Source organism: Papaver somniferum, chromosome 8, assembly GCF_003573695.1.
Source record: "Papaver somniferum cultivar HN1 chromosome 8, ASM357369v1, whole genome shotgun sequence".
NCBI classification, from domain to species: Eukaryota; Viridiplantae; Streptophyta; class Magnoliopsida; order Ranunculales; family Papaveraceae; genus Papaver; species Papaver somniferum.
Genome location: NC_039365.1, coordinates 80,761,303 through 80,772,951, shown reverse-complemented (window position 1 = coordinate 80,772,951; position 11,649 = coordinate 80,761,303). Strand labels below are relative to the sequence as shown.

The 11,649-nt window shown below is 34.1% G+C and overlaps 2 long non-coding RNA genes across 2 annotated transcripts; both read left to right on the top strand.

Moving 5' to 3' along the window:
- Window positions 1–5,788: 5,788 nt before the first annotated feature.
- On the top strand, window positions 5,789–7,072 carry LOC113301491. The gene is made up of 3 exons (XR_003336349.1): window positions 5,789–5,937; window positions 6,230–6,302; window positions 6,900–7,072. It is a non-coding gene; the product is annotated as an uncharacterized LOC113301491 (long non-coding RNA).
- Window positions 7,073–7,322: 250 nt separating this feature from the next.
- LOC113301490 lies at window positions 7,323–10,029 on the top strand. Its single transcript, XR_003336348.1, has 3 exons — window positions 7,323–9,539; window positions 9,633–9,725; window positions 9,838–10,029. It is a non-coding gene; the product is annotated as an uncharacterized LOC113301490 (long non-coding RNA).
- Window positions 10,030–11,649: the final 1,620 nt, after the last annotated feature.

Sequence of the window (11,649 nt, the reverse complement as noted above, 5' to 3'; positions counted from 1 at the left end):
TCATACAACTTAGTTAACCCGATTTTCAATGGCGTCAACTTTTTATCTTGCTATCTGTGAGTTATTACCTAGCTTCTCCTATTTCACCATGATTTTCCACACTAGCTTCATCTTGATCGTTGTGCTGCCCTTGGAGACGATTATTTGATTTCCCTTTTTCCCCTTTTGAGGATAATGGGATGATTTGTCTGTCTCTTTAGACTCCCCATCCTTCTAATCGTCCTTGATCCGAACGTACTCTTATGCAAGATTGTACAATTGCTCTACAGTTTTGGCCGATCTACGAACTAGAGAGTTGTATATCCTGCTCGAACGTATGAAATTCTTAATTATATGCCTCGATTATCTACTGGTCATTGATATCATCTACCTCGGACAAATCTTTCTTGAAGCATTAGATAAATTTCCTGACACTTTAACCCTTTTATAATTTAAAAAAAATAGTGAAAGAGAACTATATCAATCGTTGATATGATTATTTCCCAATCGCACGAAGTCTACAAAGTAGATATGGCGAGTACAGTTCGTTCCACTAAGATTGATGAAACAATTTCTAGTTACTAAACCAAATTTATGTTACAGACTAAGAAAAGAAATTTTGAGGAATTTTTCTTGTGATTTTAATTGAAAAGACAACTATGAAAAACAATAACTTTGTAGGCCAAGGAGAGAGATATATCTAGGGTTTTGGATTCCCCTACTTCTTATGTTTGTAAACTCAATATTAATAACTTTGACACAATACTCCAAATTAATCAAGGAAAATTCGAACCCAATCTTATGCCTTGGAGGATATAACGTTACAAATTATTTTTATGACTCTCGTCGTTATTCAAAAGTCTAATTTTCCTTCGCTTATAACGGATCAATAACTTTAAAGCCTATTCAAGACAATTAAACACAAAGCACGTAAAGAAGAGACAATTATCATGCAATTTTTAGCACAAAAGAGAGTAAATATATCAAAGGAATTAATTACTGAGAATTTCATATCAAAAATAGCTTCCTTCATAACCTGGAAAATAAATTTAGCTACTCATAAATTGAAAATTAGGAGAAAGTTGATTAAACATTGTATTAAAAAATAAACAAAATTGCTTATAATGATTTCCAGTTGCAAAATATATTCAGCGACTACACAGTACAGATGCTAAAGAGTTATCGCGACTGAAAAATAAACGATAATCTTTTTATGTGGTTGATTAAACCACTGTTTCTGCGACAGTTTTTGGAAGCTTAATGTTCTTCGTGTTCATGAGTTTTGCGGTAGCGGGAAACTTTCTGTAACTTATTTTGCTTCGATTCTAAGCCTCCTAGACATTTTTTCCTCTCTTTCTATCTCCCCAGAACCCATTATATACACCACAGGCTCTTCAATAGCTCCCTAAATCTTCAAAAAATCTTTTATTTTCTTTCTTGCCAGCCACGAGAATAATTTTCTTTAATAATTTTCTCACGCGTTAACTGGTAGCTGAAACAATTCAAGAACGTTCCCAACACGTTACAGATTGAGTCTAACTTTCTGTAACGGGAGGAATACCAATCAACTTTCTGTCATCTCAATCAACTCCCAAATATAGCACATATAACTCTTGAAAATGGGAGGAATACCCGAGATACTCTCATGTTATATTTCTTTTCTCCATGTTTTGATGTAACAGGCTGGTATGAATCAATTGGAGTGATTAAATCTCACCAAGACTCTTCCTAAATCACTCCAGAGAATTTCGCATAACTGAATTTTCAAATATTTGTTGTTCCCACCAAAAAAAAAATTACATAAAGAAATAAGGGGTGTTCCCCTATCCATATGAAGAGTGCCTTTAGTAACTGGGGTGTCTTTAACACTTTTCATGGGTGCATTTAACACATATTCGGGGTGCCCCGGCCCCCGAGAAATTTTGGAGGGTGACTTTAGCAATTTTTCGATCTGACTCCCAAAATATTTCTTTCTCAAAAATACCTAAACACACATAAAACCCCATAATTAGTACAAAATCGAGCAGTAACAATACAAAAATTAATAAAAATTCAAACACAAAAATGTGTCTATCAACAGCGACGATTGTATTTGTAATATGAACATAAATCTAAGATTCCAAACTACATTTTGGGTCATTAAGGATCTAAAATATCTACGAAAGCGTAAAATTAGAAGTTCTAAACAAAGATTTAACCCAAATTTAAACCCTCTTTGAGAATATATGCAAGAACACCTCTCAGATGATACATATATAATATTGAGTTGATTTGCAAATCAAATATACACACAAAAAAAAAATATAACGGAAGGTAACCGAAGAACATAATCAACACTTCGAAACTTTCGAATCATGAACGGTCATCGTCATATGCACTGTCTAATCTATCTCTGAAACTGAAAGTGGGAATTGAGTAAGCACATTATCTCCGAATGGGTGCCCAACACAAATAACAATTAAATTTCAAGTAATCACTAATTTGAAAACAATGCAAGTTTTATTGAAATCCGATATATTGAAATCCGATAAAACACGGATAACAAATAAATCATATCAGATAACAACTGTACGGAAATACAAAGTTCTACCAACTAATCTTCCGGCACACAATCACAACAAGTATATAGTTGAGTGATATAATCCTTTGGATTAGTAAGGTTGACTCGTGTGGATTCTTCAGTGATCATTAAAGCGCCCTCTTAGTCAGGTTTAGATTTGAATCCTTACAAGTATCTCATTCATACACGCACTATACATAGCAAGTACTCAAAAAAAATAAAAATGGGGGTATAATATTATATCCGACAGATGAATCTATCATGGAATTGCCCATTCAAACCATGCGTCAATCCAACAATCAATATTAGATTCTCGTCATCCTTCTCTATAAATACCAAAATACATTATAATATATTTTTCAAAGTAATTAAAAGAACATTAAACATCCATGTATGAGACATGAGTTTCCCTATAGAAATAGAGAATACTACTGCGCGCCCTTCCACACCTATATATTATTGCGTACCTTGCCGCACCTATAGATTTTCATAAAATAGATATAAACTGGGACATATAGCTCATACTAATAAAAAGGGAACCTTGTTTGTTACATGTTAATAAAGAGTAAAATATGTAACCGCTTTCCAATCAATGGAAAAAACACTTTTCAAAATAAGTAAATAATCCCAAAACACATGTATTATTTGTTTCTGAAGATCCAATCCAATTCTCCATTATGTCAAACTTTGGTATTGATTTATTGGTTTTACTCCCTACACGGTAGGAACATAACAGTACTGGTTAGGCTGGTCTAACTAACAGAAGACAATTGGATCTATCATTTATTAGTCATGAAATTTTCAAAGAACCTATGCTCTATCATTTTGACAGACTTAAGGCAATATCTCAAATTATAAATTGTGTAATACTAACTTAAGATGGACAGTGAAGTGCTTTTTTTTTTCTCAAAAGAAAAGAATTTATTAGATAGAAAGAATATACATAAGTTCTACCAGAAGTGGAGCAATTAAGAAGAAAGAAAAATAACATAATTACTGGGAAATAGCTTCACAGTTATTAAAGACTGAACTTGCAACGTTCAAATGCACTCTTCTGGCGGCAGCGTTGGCCCAATCTAAGACCAAACATTTCACATCATTACATAAATACGAGTCAGTTTTGAAGAAGTAATTCTGCTCAAAAATCTGTCTATTTATTTTCTTCCAAAGTGTAGACACAACTGCAGAAAGGATGAGACTCCAGATATAGTTCCATGAATTAGGGAAGTTCTTATGGTGCCAGCCATGAGCAAGCATTCTCATGTTCATTGGAGCTACCCAAGACCAAAGATTTCTTGAAATAACTGAGGACCAGACTGTATGAGATATTTTGTTGTGCAAAAATAAGTGATCATGTGATTTGATACCATCTCCATAGAGGACACAGGAATTATATATATGTATATACCTTTTTGTTGCATGATATCGATGATATTTAGATTCCCGTGAACTATACACAGGATCAAGAAGTTTATTTTTGGGGGGATTGGCTTGTTACAAATAAAAACATGAGGAAAATCATCTTCACCAAAATTCTACACTAATTTATAATAGAGAGAATTGACTGTAAAGGTACCACTTTTATGCAAGGTCCATCTTCTTGTGTCATGCAACAAGTCTAGAGCATGAGGGCAGTTACCGGTAACAAGTAGAAGCTCAACAAACCGATTCTCTTCCATGTCAGAGAGATGTCGTTTAAAATCAAAATATCAAGTTTTCATCTGGAGAAACCATGTCTGCTATCTTTGAAGACTTTGATCTTGATATCATATATAGAGAATGAAATGTAGAGGCTAGAGCTGCATTCCCTACCCAAATATCATTCCAGAAAGATGTTTAACTACCATAGTGGATGATAATAGTTGAGTTGACATCCACAAGATGAGCAGAGTCAACAATGGTCTTCCAACAAGAGATGCCATGAGAAGTTCTGACCTTGTCTGGAACCCAAAAAGAGAAGTCATCTCCATACTTATCTGCAACAATTGTATATCATAACCTATTTTTTTTTCAAGACCAAACCTCCAACACCGTTTAGCAACCATTGATAGGTTCATTAGCTTTAAATTGCAAACACTAAGCCCACCTATTTCTTTGTCAAACATACTACACCCTAGTTGATAAGATGAAATGTTTTAGAACCGACATTATATTCTCAGAGAAAGTTCCTCATCTTTTTCTCTAGGATTTTTATGACTGAAGCAGGTGCCTTCAAAAGAGACAAGTAATACATTGGTAATGAGCTGAGAATGCATTTTAGAAGAGCTAATTTACCTCCTTTAGAAAGAGATATTTGCCTCCATATTGACATTCTTTTATCAAATTTCTCAATGACAATATTTCATATTTTCTCGGATGTGGACTTTGCACCAAGTGGCATGCCGAGATATATGAAGGGAGATTGTTTGTGGTATAACCAAACTCAGTAACCCAAGTAGTTAATTATGGGACATCACAAATAGCTATTAGTCATGTTTTAGACATATTGACCTTCAAACCTGCAATATACTCAAAATATTGTAGTGCTTAAAATATATTGTGCAATTCTTATTTTTTGTAATCAATGAAAAATATGGTATCTAATAAAAGTGATTTATGATAAAACCGGTGGATGAGACAACAAAGCCACTAAGCTCTTTTCATGTACCTTGAGAATCCTTCCATGGCAATAATAGTTGGACAATAATCTCTTTTCGTCTTTAGTTTAGGTCATGCGGATTTAGTGTTTTAAAAATTAAATGAATCTTGTATCATTACCTAATTGTAGAAGTGAGTCTATAAAACATAACATGTTACCGGCATGAATTGCTCGATAACTACGGTGGATTCATTTGATCGATTAGAGGATATGTAGCGGTGGCGTTTATAATCATCGAATATTATTTTGTTTTTCTCTCCTAATTCTCTCATGCTTTGTTTCCATTAGATATGATTTTAAGTCTTTTACTTACCTATATTTTTTTTATTGTGATTAGGGTATCATAACGGAGCAGGGTTTCAGTTAATATTGAACCTTGTATCTATATTATAAAGGACAGTGGTGTTTTTACTAATCGATGACCATCTACATTTTGAACACATAAAGCGTGGTCCAGATTCATCTATCTAGAGACTTAGTTTGGGGATATAAACGATGGTCATGATTTAACCATCTATTTGATTCCCATAATTGTCAGGTGCGCGTAGTGTGCATGGTCAATTTAATTCCTTGCTACATTTTAGCAGTAAACATGCCGTTACTAGCAATAAACATGTCGTTACTCCTCTTCTCGACAAAACGTTTCTAGGGCTAAAATTCTGTGGTTCGTGAGATCTGGATTGAAATTTAGGCGAACATCAACTACTACTCTGATCTCTGGTTCCATGTCTTACATTAAACTTTGCTTGATATATCAAAGGTCAGTGAAAACCCTAATATTTTTATGGTTCCCTGTCTTACATTAAACTTTGATTGATCTATCAAAGGTCGGTGAAAACCCTAATATTTTTATTTGTTTTGCTTGATCTATCAAAGGTCAGTGAAAACCCTAATATTTTTATTTCGTTTTGCATCGAGCGGGAGTTTTTAGGGCTTTGGTGATTTCTAATATGATTAACAATTTTAGATAATGGAATTCTGTTTAAATAGATCGATATTCTTATATAGGTGGATTTTTGTTTATGAATTAATTGAGTAATTTTCCGTTGCAGGTTAGGTTTTCTTAGCTGGGAACATATTTTCGATTCTCTGAACGCTGGGAATGTATTTTCAATTCTCTTAAATGTAAGACTTCTATGCATTTTTTTATTTAATTTTTGTTTGATTTTTTTTTGTTTAGTATCAAGCGGCCATCCTACGGGGGTCTCTCTTTCATATAGCACAAACGATTGTTGGTCTACCTTATGTATGTGATTAACTTTCTTCTGTATCAGACGACCTTATTGGCCTAACTTAGGTGAGAGATTTACTTCATGTTGACAAACGATTGAACTACCAGAGATATTTTCCCTATTTGGATATACAGATTCAAGTCAAAAAGAAAAGGAACTCAAACAATGGCTGGAAAAAATAACTGCACTCGATATAAAATAAGATGCAATACCCAACAAAGAGATTTTCTGATCGGTATCTTTTAACAAAGGGGTATGACAAACCCTTTTGAAAAATATCCTATGTCGTTGGATAAAAACAATCAAATGGCCCGTAATTTCCATGACGTGGCGACATAACTACATTTATTTTATTCGGCTCAGTTAGCCGAGCCAAATTTCTCTCATCTATTTCCTAAAAAATACGAGTAAAAATGAATATTTACTTATATTTTCTCCATGAGAAAAAGCACGATCTCAATTAGTTTTTCTTTTTTCTTTTTCTTTCTAGGTCTTTCTTCTTCTTCTTCGCTTGCTCCTGCTCCTTGTTGATTCAGAAGATTGTATGCGATCAAAGAGACATATTCATCACTTCAACTTCCTTATACAAAGGAAAACAATGGTTACTGCATAATTGTTACTTATAGAAAACAAGGCCTGCTCGCGTCTGACCTTGACTATTAATCCACATTTTACAAACGGAGGTACTTTGTTTCTACTATGACCTCTAATACTGTTCTTGTTAAAAAATCGGATATTATCACACTATCATGTATTACATTCACCACTAATGTACTATTCAAATATGCTCACATGTTTTTCCTAAATTCTAAAGTATAACTATGCACAAGTCCAGTTTTTAGTAGAACCCTAGTTATTTCAGTTGACGGTAAAAGAAGCCTGACAATATTTTTTGTGATTCCAGGAGCGATGGATGATTTAGCAATCATGATACTTTGACTCCAATTAAGAAAAACCATAATCTAGAAACACCATATGAAGGGATGCAATTTAACAGTTATGAAGAAGCCAAGGAGTATTATACTGAATATGGACGACGCAATGGTTTTACAATTCGTGTTCGATCAACAAATAGAACTCGGAAAGGCTTTGGAGAAGTGACAGCAGCTTACATGGTATGTTCTCGGGAGGGAAACAAAGTAAAAGTTGACAATATAGAAGGAGTAGATAAAAAAACAGAAGTTGCAGTACTATACAATGTGGATGCACAACAAAGATGCAAATCCTTCTTAATGAAGACAATAATATGTGGAAGGTGATGGCATTTTCAGATGAACACAATCACAAATTTGTGTCACCACTAAAAAGAATGCATATGCGGTCAAATAAATGCATGCCAGAAGATGTAAAGGATATGACAGAAAAATTCCATAGAGAGAACCTTGAAGTTGGAAAAGTTCCTGTAATCCTTGAGGGTCAAAATATTGGATTTAATAAAAGGGATTGTTGGAATCATCTACGCAATGTTAGGCACAAAAATTTAGAACTTGGTGATGCCCAATCTGTCGTTGATTATTTACACAGGAAACAATGTGAGAATCCTCAATTATTTTATAGAGTTCAAGTCGACGAACATGGTAGAGCGGGAAATTTTTTCTGGGTGGATGCGCGATCACATTTATCATACGAACAATTTGGTGAGGTAGTTTTCTTCGACACTACATACAGAACGAATAAATATGAAATGCCATTCCCACCATTTACGGGGGTAAATCATCATTATCAAACTATCCAATTTGGGTGTGCTCTTTTACAAGATGAGACTGAAGTTACATTTTCATGGTTGTTTAGCATATGGCTTGAAGCTATGGAGGAGAAACATCCATCAGCAATCATAACTGACCAAGATGCTGCCTGGCCGGTGCTATAAAGAAAGTTTTCCCAAATGCGCGACATCGTTTATGCCTTTGGCACATTAAGAAAAAATTCCCTGAAAAATTATCACAAATTTATTTTAAGAAGTCAAAGTTCAAAGGAGATATGAAAGAATGTATTCATCATACTTACAAGATACAAGAGTTTGAAGAAAGGTGGAAAAAGATGATTATAGAGTTTGATTTGGGCGACAATGAATGGTTAACTGATCTATATGAGATTCGAGAATCTTGGGTACCTGTCTACCATAGAAATACATTTTATGCGGGTATTAATATAATGGGTCGCAGTGAAGGGGTAAATGCCTTTTTCAAATCATTTGTCTCATCAAAAACCAATCTCAGAGAATTTGCGATTCGGTATGATCAAGCAGTGAAAGAAATTGTTGATAAAGAAGATAGTGAGGATCTCATATCAGAGCATAAAATCCCGAATATTGATAGCAGAAATTTGATACTTAAGCACGGTGCTACAATATACACTCGCAACATTTATAACAAGTTTCATGAGCAACTATTAGACGCACAACGTTTCAAGTCCGATGAGATAGAAAGAGGGGATGAATTTAATACTTACTTAGTAACATCTAAGATTGGTCACCCGCAACAGTTCACTGTAAAGATAAAGCCAGGTACGTATGAGGGGTATTGTGAATGTCAATATTTTGAATTTAAAGGTTTACCTTGCAAACATGTGCTTAAAGTTCTTATGAAGCTAGAGGTAGATGAAATACCACCACATTTTATTCCGAAGAGATGGTTGAAAGGTGCCAATTCATTTAGGATTATGGATGAAACATTACTCTCTGATAATTATGAGAACTCATATTCATTTTGACTTAGTCATCTTTGTCGAAGATCAACTCAGCTGTCATGTTTTGCTATAAAGTCTGATATACTATATAAAATGGCAATTGAAGGCATTGAAAAAGTCTTTGCGCATATCAGGGATGAACATAATAAGACAGTTGAAGCTGATAGAACGGCTCCAATTTCAAGTTCTAAAATTCAAGAAGATACTGAAGTTGAGAAATTAAGTCATCCTCCATTTATTGCTGATCCACATATATCGCAGGTGAAAAGTAGACCTTCTGAAAAATCGAAAGGAAAAATAAATAGTTCCGATAGAATGTTAAGTTTTGTTGAAGCATCAGTACCCAAGCCGAGAAAGTGCTCTTTATGTGAGGAATCCGGGCATGACAAAAGAAAATGCCCACAAAAACCAGATAAAGAACAATTGAAAATTATTGAACCATGTAAGTGGTACTCTTATTTTGCACACACTGTTGAGTACATAGTTTCATATTTAAAATGATAAATGATTTGTATTTGAATGGATTTCCGTGTAGGTTCGACCAATGAGAAAACCACTTCACTTTGAAATGACATCACAGGTTTCCAAGAGAGTTCATATGGGTATTTATACAGATTTTAAGTTTGAGGTAAACTGTGCAAGCCATTTGAGTGTTTACTATTTTGGACTAAAATGACTTAGAATTTTCAGAAGCATATAATTGTAGTGGAACTTAATGTTGGTGTGTCTATGTGTTGCAGATCCACAAGTTTGATATCCTAATCCGTAGAAAGACGACGAGAAAGATGATGAGCAGTCAGAACTACATTGTCTATGTTTTGCAGAAGCCTTCTAATTTATGATTCAAGTGAATTTTATGAGCTGTTGATTCACGTTTTTTTATGTTTTATGAGTTTGGATTCAATGACGAATAAATGAATATTTTTTTTAACTGTTTCCTCGAATGATTTGGTATGTATTCATAAGTGATCAGTGAATTATATTGCCAACTGCATCTGTACAAAATGAACAGAATCTGTAAGACAGTCTCGCACTGAGTTCCAAGGAAAAAGCTGCAACAAACACCAATACCATAGTACATGGAGGCTAAATACTAAATTCTGAAGTAACAACGACGAGAATAGATTTTCATTTTTCTTTTTCGATCGAATAATACCTGGCTTTAAGCTCTTATATGAACAAAATGTGTCTCACTGCTAGCAGTGGTGCAAACTTCTCTTGTTAGGGAGCCTAAGAATAATATCAGTTGTTGTAGTTAGCTACGACACATTTTCATCCAAGGACCTAAGGCCATCATTTAACTGTTAGAATGGGACATAGATTTAGAGTTGTGGCAAGTGGGAAATAATATTCTTATTCTGCTGGTGCATGTGCTGCCAATTTAGAATACCTTCCAGGAAATGTATAGTATGTATCTCGGTAATCTTGTTCCGTGTTTGGTAATAGTAAGTCGATTGCCGCAGATACGTAATTTTAAGTTACAAAAATGAGCGCTTCCCTGAATTATTGTTCACCTACAGGGATGCCTTTCTCATACATTTTCATGTTACAAATTGCTATTATCTCTAATCACCTTAATGGAAGGGATACCCATGTACTGCAAATAAAGGTTTATGGACCTGCCCTCTTAGTATTTTCTTGCCTTCTCATTCTTATAATCTTTAGATTTTTCAGTCGTTGTTGTTTCCTTTTGAGCAACATGGAGCTTCTTGGATAGTTTATCCTATGATGATCTTAATGTACAAAGTACAAGGGACAATTTATCCTCTGGAGTTTAAGACAAAGTTCATATAATTAAGGTATACACAGCCATATATCAAGGTCCAGAAGTAAAATAGAACTCGAAAAGAAACGAACCAGAATTAGCAAAGAGGAGCAAGGGAAGAAGACGATAAATCTGGAAAAAGAAAAGAAAAAAAAGCTAACTGAGATCGTGTTTTTTCTCCGTGGAGAAAATATAGGTGAATCTTTATTTTTGTTTTATTTTTAGGAAAAAAATGATAGAAATTTGGCTCGTCTAACTGAGCCGAACAAAAAAAATGTGATTATGTTGCCACGTCAAAAATATAGACCGCCGGATTATCTTTATCCAACGGTATAAGAGATTTGTCAAAGGGGTTTGTCAAACCCCTTTGTTAAAAGATCCCGGTCCTTTTCTTATAGGTGAATACAGCTTACTCCCAAAGTTCATATTTGATATTGTATCAAATCAAGAAAATATCCAAATTAAGGAATTTTGTGTTTGATTTGTTTCCCCAATTGGTGTGTTCGTTAGACGTTAGTTTAATTGTGTAACATCTTGCTGTTAACAAAATTTTATTTGTTTACATAAAAATAGAGATTGTTAAGCCAAGTGATGTGATTTTCTTTGTTTACACAAAAATTGAGATTGTTGACCCAAGTTATGTGATTTTTTTTCCGATCTACTTAGTTGTTGCAAAATGCAAACCATTAAAGTTTTTTCTGGGCGTTTGTATTAGTTGCTTAATGTGTCTTTTCCTTACACTCTCAATCTGTTTCGCATAACTTTAACATTCTAAAAAACCCACGAA